The 9,117-nt window shown below is 49.6% G+C and overlaps 1 pseudogene; it reads left to right on the top strand.

Annotated features, from left to right (window-relative positions):
* The first annotated feature begins 1,858 nt into the window (after positions 1–1,858).
* On the top strand, positions 1,859–3,584 carry LOC123106437 (uncharacterized; annotated as a pseudogene).
* Positions 3,585–9,117: the final 5,533 nt, after the last annotated feature.

The following is a 9,117-nucleotide window of genomic DNA, read 5'->3' on the forward strand; positions in this document are numbered from 1 at the left end:
GGCTAAAACCCTAGAAGTATAGCCTGTATGACTATGTTTATGATGATTGGCCTCTACGGACCTATCCCTCCGGTTTATATAGACACCGGAGAGATCTAGGGTTACATAAGGTCAGTTACAGAGAAAGGAATCTTCATATTTAGTTGCCAAGCTTGCCTCCCACGCCAAGGAGAGTCCTATCTGGACACGGGTAGAGTCTTCGGTCTTTGTATCTTCACAGCCCATCAGTCCGGCCCATGGCTAACAGGCCGGACGCCCGAGGACCCCTTAGTCCAGGACTCCCTCACCCACCTTGGTGGCCTCCCACCACGGCAGCCAAGATCTCCTCCTCCTCATCGGACGAGGAATCATCGGAGTCGCAAAGAAAATTGTGAAAAAAGAACTCGTCCGCGGAGTCCATTTTGTACCTTGGTAAACTGTCGAACAACTTGCGGGCATGGATGAAGGAGCCGGCCGGCGAAGGGAGTCACGCCGCCCTCGGACCAGCTACCTGCCCTGGCGGCGTCCGACGTGCGTGCCGGTGTCAGGACGAAGGAGCTGGCCGGGGCAGTGAAGCGGCTTCTTGGTCGCGGTTGTGTCGGGGAGTGTGGGTGGGAAGCTTTCGGATCCCCGGTGGTAAGACGACGGTGGCGGCATTGCAGGGGTGGATGTTGCGGCACGGGCAGCTCGTAGAGGCACTGGAAAAATGGGCGGCGGCGTCGGCAACGAAGGAGGCGGGCAAGGGTTTGCTGTTGGAATGGGAGAGGATGACCAATGTGCCACCGACTAGCAGGCCAGGGGGAGGATTAGGCGGGCGCGACTCACGTCCGCCTCGTGTCCGCGCCGATGCAAATCCGACTAAAAAATGGGTCGGGAATGGGTCGACAGACGGATGAAAAGCGGATGCGCGTCCATTTGGGTCGGCGCATTGGGCCGACTTTTCTGTCCGCGCCGACCCGAACGGACGCGCGCGGACGAAATGGGTCACCGCGTTGGAGTTGCTCTTAGGTCATCCACTTGAGGAAAATTTACTACTGTCCTACAAAACACTGCGCTTGGAGACCCAACACGAGTCTACAAGAATAAGTTGTGTGGTAGACATCAGCCATCCACCGCGGGGGCGAACTCCCCCAGCTCGTCCAGCTTGAGTCGACGGAGCACTCGGGCTGCCCCAGCGGCCCGCACGCGGCTGGGGCCCGGCACCCCATTGTGCTCCAGGCCGGCCAGGTCCCAAGAGCGTCGTTGAGGACGCACAAAGGAGGAGTGCCGGAGATCTCCCTGTCGCTCGCCTGAAGTTCTGCGAGATCTCCCGCTGCTCTGCTCGGCTTAGAACGGGAGGCGACGGCCTGCGCCGGTGGCCTTGTCGCGGCGGTTGTGGAGGCAGTGCGGGGTCGCTGATAGGTGAGACCAGGCCAGACACGAGAGGCTGGAGCGGACTAGAGCGAGCGACAGGAGCGTCCGCTTTTGTTCGTCACGGGCCCATTTGTGACTCGAATGTGAGCTCAATTTGGGTCGGGACGGACAATAGGCGGACGCTTTGTCCGTTTGGGTGGCCCCGTTGGGTCAACTTTTTTATCCGGATATCCGAAATGAACAAAATGGGTCTTTGGTTGGAGTTGCTCTTAATAAAGTTTAAAACATATTCCAAAATTTTGGACGGGTGAAATCCTGAGACCAGACCGTAGTCGCTGGACCCTTGACTAGCTTTGACTAGATTTCTGTGGACAAGACGGTTGTGTGACTGACGTGACGTGTATGGCTTCCGCCCCAAGTTGGTGGATGCCTGCCAATCCTCCTGTCGCTGTCGCAAAGTGCAGACGTCGCCGCTCCCTCCCTCCCTCCTCGGTGGATCCATCCCACCATTCCGATTCGCTCGCGTTTGCTCAGACCCAGACCCAGCCAGCCATGGCTCTCTATCTTCACCGCATACCCCTCCTCCTCGTGCTCACCCTCCTCCTATCCACCGCCTCCGCCACCCACTCGCCGGAAACCGCTACCGCCTCCGCGCGCACTCACCACCACCGCCGCCGCTCGCCGATCGGCACGGCCACCGCCCACTTCCACCCCGTCCCTGGGGCCGCGCCCTCCATGCACCAAAACCACCTCAACGCGGACAGCCAGTCCCTGCTCTCCGCCGACGACGTCGACCCCGTCCTCGCCGACGCGCAGCCCACGGACGCGGCGGAGGCACGTCCCGCTCCGCTCCTGCCACCCCAGGCCGCGGCGCAGCCGCAGGAGGAGGGGTCCGCGCCGACGACGCCCGCTGCAGCGACGACGACGACGACCAGCACGCCTCTCCCGCTCCCTGCCACGGTGGCGACGACCGCGAGCCCGCCCCCGCCTCCCGCCGCGTCCGACGCCGAGCAGGGGCTGCAGCAGCTCGCGAGGGTGCTCACCTCCCTCGGGTACAACGAGATGGCGTCGGAGGCGCCGCTGCTCGCCCGCGCGCCGCCGCTCGCGAGGTTTTCGCGGCCCCCGACACCTTCCTCCAGGCCTCCTGCCCCATGTGCTCCCGCCGCCACCTCCTCCAGCAGCACATCGCCATGGGCTACTACCCCTACTCCGACCTCGCCGCGGCCGCCACCATGAAGATCCCCTCCGCCTCCGTCGGCTTCTGCATCAAGGTCGCCACCGAGCGGGGCCCCTTCGGCATCCACTACGCCAGGATCTACGCCGACGGCGTCGAGTTGTCCCACCCCGAGCTCTACAACGACGGCCGCTACGTCGTCCACGGCCTCCACGGCTTCCTGCGCCCGCTCACGCACTCCTGCTTCGACGGCCCGCACCACCACCACCTCACCGGCCGCTCCGCCGCAGCCTCCGCTGCCACCGCCGCCTCCGTGGTGCGCATCATGATCCGCGACGCCATGGCGCGCGCGACTCCGCGACGGGGGCTACGGCTTCATGGCGCTCGCCATGCGCGTCAAGTTCGCCGAGCTCGAGAAGTTCGCCAATCTGACGCTCTTCACGCTCGACGACCCGGCTATCTTCGTCGGCGGAGGCCACGACTACGTGTCGGCGGTGCGCTTCCACATCGTCCCCAACCACCGCCTCACGCGCGCCGACCTCCACCGCCTCCGCCCTGGCACGGTCCTCCCCACGCTGGCCGGCGAGGGCCAGAGCCTCGTCGTCACGCACTACGCCACCGACTCGGCCTCCTCCAACTCCAACGACGTCCGCATCAACTACATACCCATCAAGGAGCCCGACGTGGTGGTCAACTCGCGCATCGCCGTCCACGGCGTCTACGTGCCGTTCCCCCGCCTCCACCTCGCCGACCTCGCCGTCGCGTCCGCCACCGACCAGACGAACGGCACCTGCGGCGTCGGGGGGCCCTTCGGCGACTGCGCCTCCTCAGCGATCACCTCTCCCGGCGAGTGAAGCAAGCGTGAGTCGTCCCGATCGTTTTGCTCTGTTATGTTTCTAGCCATGGAGGTTCGGATGAGAGATTGAGCACTCGTTTAGTTCATAGAGTTTCAGATTAGAGATTGGGCAGTCGACGTGATGAGTACTGTGTTCTACTTCTGATCACATTTTGGCACCGAATGGTTGTTGCCTAGCTTATCCAGTACGACTTGAATGATTTTTGGTGCCAATTTGATTCATCTTCTCGTTGCTCTGTTCCCACTGTTTGCTTGTGCTAATTTTGTTCCTGCATGCATCGGTTACTGTTTAGATGCATTGCTCAATTCACTTCCAATTTTTACTCTGAAATCTGAATCATCCTATCCATGCATACAAGGAATGTTGTTCAGTTGTTAGGATTCTGTTTGAAAGCGTGTGTGTTTGATGATCAGGCACAGGACCGGATGCCATAAACTCACTCCAATGATTATTTGGTTATTCTTCTGTTATGATATACTTACAGTACTAAGTTGAGTTTCCAGATGATCTTGTGATGGTTTAATCTCTTCTGTTATGATATTCTTCAGTTTGTTTGTTTCTGATGGTTTAATCTCTTCCTTACCATCTGCATATTATGTGTTTTGCACCATGGATTAGACAGCGCAAATGTCATATAGGATCATTCTAAATTGCTAACTGAAAGTCTTTTGTATTCACCTTTCGGTTTTGGCTCGTGAACTTGCGGTGTTCCTCTTGTTTCTAATCTGTTAAGGATGATAGTGAGATGGATTTGATATGCAGGTTATCTGCACATCAGTTTGTTCTGGTTACCATTGTATGCATGATTGATCAACTGCATGCTCTGTTTTCGCACCATCGATCATGTAGAATAAATGTCATTCAGATACTGGATCAGCCTTACTGAAACTCTTTGATATTCCCGCCATTTTGGTTTTGACTGATGAACTCACCTCGGTTAAATTCCAGCTTATGACAGAAATGTTGGTAGCTGGGTTAAGTTTCAAGATTTTATCAGTAGTTATGATTGATCAACTACAGAACCTGACTAAAGTTACCAGGTAGTTTGTTTCCTAGAATTGTGTCTCATCAAGCAGTTTTCAGAGACTTGGTTGCTGGGCTAAGTTAGTTTCTGTTTGTTGCTAGGCAATGTCCTAGTTGTGTCTGATCAAGCAATTTCTTAGAGTTGTGCAAATGCAATTTGAGGTTAGTCAGTTCTGTAGAATTCTGCACTGATAAACTTCTCATCATGAATGGTCTTTATTTATCCTGTTACCTCGCTCTCTTAAATGCAGAGAAACATGTTTCAGATTAGTACATGCATGTACACAAGCCCTGCTTTGCATTTTTTCCAGCAGCGTTGCTTCTATACCATGTTTTCAACTGTGAATTTTGCTGCATATGCCCGTTTCGGTGCCATTAATTTCTGAATCGCATATATATTTTGTTTGCAACTGCTAATTCTGCTGTATATTCTAGCTCTGAATTTCAGACAACAGAAGAGTTCAGACAAATTTTAGACAGTAGTGTTGTAAATTTCAGAGCACACAATCATGTACAACTATAGTAATTCATACCGTGACACCAACTCAGAACTGGGTTCTTTGTGTTCTTCAGTTTGTCCTGGTCATCATTGTGTACGTGATCCATCAAGTTCTTGTTGTGCTTATGCCCTTCTTTCCGGTTTTAATTGACTCGTGAGAATACCTCACTTTGATTCCGTCGTATTCCAGAAATGTCGGTTGTTCAGCAGTTTTCCAGAGTTTTTGTCAAGTTTCCTAGACTTGTGTCTGATTAAGCAGTTTTCTAGAGTTGGTTTTTCAGCATACTAGGTAGTTTCCTAGTTGAAAAATACAAATGCAACTAGTTTCCTAGTAGTTTTTACTTACTTGCTGATCGAGTTGTTTTCTAGAGTTGTGCAAATGCAATTTACTTTTAGTCAGGTTCTGTAAAATTCTGCACTGATGAACTTGTCATGATGCATGGTCTTTAGCCTGTAATCTCGCTCGCTTACATGCATGTGCTTTCTGAGATGAGGAAAGAAAAGCACGGGGGAAAATGTTTGGAAAGAACTTGGCATCGTGATCTTTAGCCTGCTTTGTATTTTTGCTTCTTTATTATCCCGTTTACAACTGCTAATTCTGCCATATTCTGGCATCGTGAACTTTGTCATGATGAACTTTTGTTCTTGTCCTGTTAAGATGTACAGTACTACTACTAGCTACTACTAAATTGAGTTTGCAGATGATCCTCTGATGGTTTGAGCCGCAGAATGTTTGTGTGCCTCAGTTTGTTCTGTGTTTTGCGCCATGGATTATGCAGTGTGATCGTCATACAGGATCAAGCTAACCCATAATCCTTGATATTCCCCTTTCGTGTCATGAACTTACTGTGATCGTTCTGTTCTCTTAAGATGTACTCCCTCCGTCCGGAAATACTTGTCATCAAAATGGCTAAAAGAAAGATGCATCTAGATGTATTTTAGTTCTAGATACATCCTTTTTTATCCATTTTGATGACAAGTATTTTCAGACGGAGGGAGTATTTTCAGAAGGAGGGAGTAGATGGATGATCCTGTGATGATTTGATCTGCTGTTTCTTTGTGCATACTTCAGTTTGTTATCGTCACCGTTGTGAACGTGATTGATCAACTTCATATGCTTGTTTTGATTCATGAGCTTTACCTCACTTAAATTCCAGTGCATGTCAGGAATATTGATTGCTCGGCTAAGTTTTAGTATTTCATCAGTTCATTGGTTCCTACTAGTTTCTGTCATGTTACTTGGTAGTTTGTTTCCTAGAGTTGTGTCTGATTAAGTAGTTTTCCGGAGTTGGTTGCTGGGTTAAAAAGTTTCAGCCTACTAGGTAGTTTCCTAGTTGAAAAATGCAAATGCAACTAGTTTCCTAGTTTTAACTTACAACTTACATGATATTTCGCCTGCAATCTCGCCGCCTACATGTCTTCTTTGAAACTAGGAATGAAAGTGCAGAGGAAAATAGTTCAGATTACATTCATGTACTTCAGAGATTCCTGCTTACATTTACTACTTGTCTTGGTTGTGCTAATTTCGTTCCTGCATGCATCATCTAGTGTTTAGATTGCTCCGTTTATTTCCAACTACTGCTCTGAATCTTGTTGTCGCCGTGCATGCATGGGACTGTTGTTCAGTTGGTAAGATTATTTTCCAAGTTTGAAACCGCATGTGTGTTTGATCAGGCATAGGCACGGTTGCCCCAAACTCGTTGCAGCGATCATTTTGTGCTTGTACTTTCTCTTAAGATGTACTCCCTCCATTCACTATTGTAAGATGAACTTACGGTGGTCATCTTGTTTGTGTTCTGTTAAGATGTACTCCCTCCGTCCCATAATATAAGAGTGTTTTTGACACTAGTGTTGTGTCAAAAAAACACTTATATTATGGGACAGAGGAGTAGATTGGTGCGAATTTTATTCATCTTCTCGTTGCTCTGTTCCGACTGTTTGCTGAACTTGTGTTCTTGCTTGTGCTAATTTTGTTGCTGCATGCATCAGTTACTGTTTATATCAGTTCACTTCCAAATTTTACTTTGAATCATCCTATGCATGCATGCATACAAGGAATGTTGTCCAGTTTGATGATCAGGCACAGGACCGCATGCCCCAAACTCATTGCTGTGATAGTTTCATTCTTCTTCTGTTAAGATATACTCCTACTTACTACTAAGTTGAGTTTGCAGGCGATCTTGTGATGGTTTGATCTGCTTTGTCTACTTCAGTTTGTTTGTTCTGGTCATCCTTACCATCTGCATATTATGTGTTTTGCACCATGGATTATGCAGCGCGAATGTCATGTAGGATCATGCTAAATTCCCAACTGAAAGTCTTAGATATTCCGAAAAGTCCATTCTGCACCCGAGCTCATATGCTCCCGCATGAACAGTAAAATCGAAAAAAAATCGAAAAAAATTCAAAAAATTCCAATTTTTTTTGAGAGAAACATTGACAAAAGTTCTAAGTGCCTGCAAAAATTCATCATGAAATCACATTCCTGTAAGGCGTGGCAAAAAAAACAAATTCAGTGCTTCAAAATGCATTTGATCCTGTGATGGGTTTGATCTGCAGGTTATCTGCACGTCAATTCGTTCTGCTCATCATCAGTTATGTTACTTGGTAGTTTGTTTCCTAGAGTTGTGCTGATAAAACTATGTACTGATAAACGTCTCATCATGATCTTTAGCCTGCAAATCTCGCCGCCTACATGTTTTTTCTGAAACTAGGAACGAAAGTGCAGAGGAAAATAGTTCAGGTTCATGTACTTCAGAGATTCCTGCTTACATTTACTACTTGTCTTGGTTGTGCTAATTTCGTTCCTGCATGCATCCGCTAGTGTTTAAGATGGCTCTTCTTATTTCCAACTTCTGCTCTGAATCTTGCCGTCGCCGTGCATGCATGGGACTTTTTGTAAGATTATTTTCGAAGTTTGAACCGCATGTGTGTTTGATCAGGCATAGGCACGGTTGCCCCAAACTCGTTGCAGCGACCATTTTGTGCTTGTTCTTTCTCTTAAGATGTACTCCCTCCGTTCACTTTTGTAAGATGTAGATTGGTGCGAATTTAATTCATCTTCTCGTTGCTTTGTTCCGACTGTTTGCTGAATTTGTGTTTCTTGTGCTAATTTTGTTGCTGCATGCATCAGTTACTGTTTAGATGGCTTAGTTCACTTCCAAATTTTACTTTGAATCATCCTATGCATGCATGCATACAAGGAATGTTGCCCGGTTTGATGATCAGGCACAGGATCGGATGCCCCAAACTCACTGCTGTGGTAGTTTCATTCTTATTCTGTTAAGATTTACTGTACTACTAAGTTGAGTTTGCAGGCGATCTTGTGATGGTTTGATCTGCAGGATCTTTGTCTACTTCAGTTTGTTTCTTCTGGTCATCCTTACCATCTGCATATTCATGTGTTACTATGCAGCGCGAATGTCATATAGGATCATGCTAAATTCCTAACTGAAAGTCTTTGGTATTCCCTAAACTGAATGTCATATAGGATCTTTGTCTACTTCAGTTTGTTTGTTCTGGTCACCCTTTCCGTTTGGACTCGTCAACTTAGAGTAGTAGATTGTTTCCTGGAGTTGTGTCTGATTAAGCAATAGGCTGTAGGTTCCTTGGAAATATTATGCTGTAGATTCCTGCTATGTTTGAGATTATATGCAATGTTAATTACACAAGCTCTGATTTGCATTTTGCTTGTATTATATCATCATGTCTGTAATATGTATAAAAACAGGGCTTGTGAACATCGTAATCATGTTAGCAAGTGGCAGCGACTACACACGTTGGCGATGGCGAGCGCGAGCGGAGGGAATGGCGGCGAGCCCGACACACGTTGGCGAGTCTCGTACGCCGTCGACCTCCTAGCGCGCACGATCTCCTTCAACGATGGCGTGCTGGTTCAGCGACACGATGCGCTCTGCCTTGTCCTCGTGGACACGCGCGGTGTCACGATCGATGCGCGCTTCCTCCGTGAGGGGGAAGGGGTCGATATCGGTGACGTGATTTCCTTCCCCTGTCACTTCGCCAAGGTGCGGGATCGGATCCCGCCGACGACCACCGCGCCGGAGAGGGTGCTGGACGGTACGGGACGTGATGCTGCGGTACACGGGAGACGAGCGGACCTGCGCACAACCGGACCGAGCCGAAACGGGGCGCACCCAAACCCCACCAACCACCCATCAATGGCGGATGCGCGACACGTGGGGGCAATCCACCCCACCCCCGCGGGCGACAGC

Source organism: Triticum aestivum, chromosome 5A (genome assembly GCF_018294505.1).
Source record: "Triticum aestivum cultivar Chinese Spring chromosome 5A, IWGSC CS RefSeq v2.1, whole genome shotgun sequence".
NCBI lineage: Eukaryota > Viridiplantae > Streptophyta > Magnoliopsida > Poales > Poaceae > Triticum > Triticum aestivum.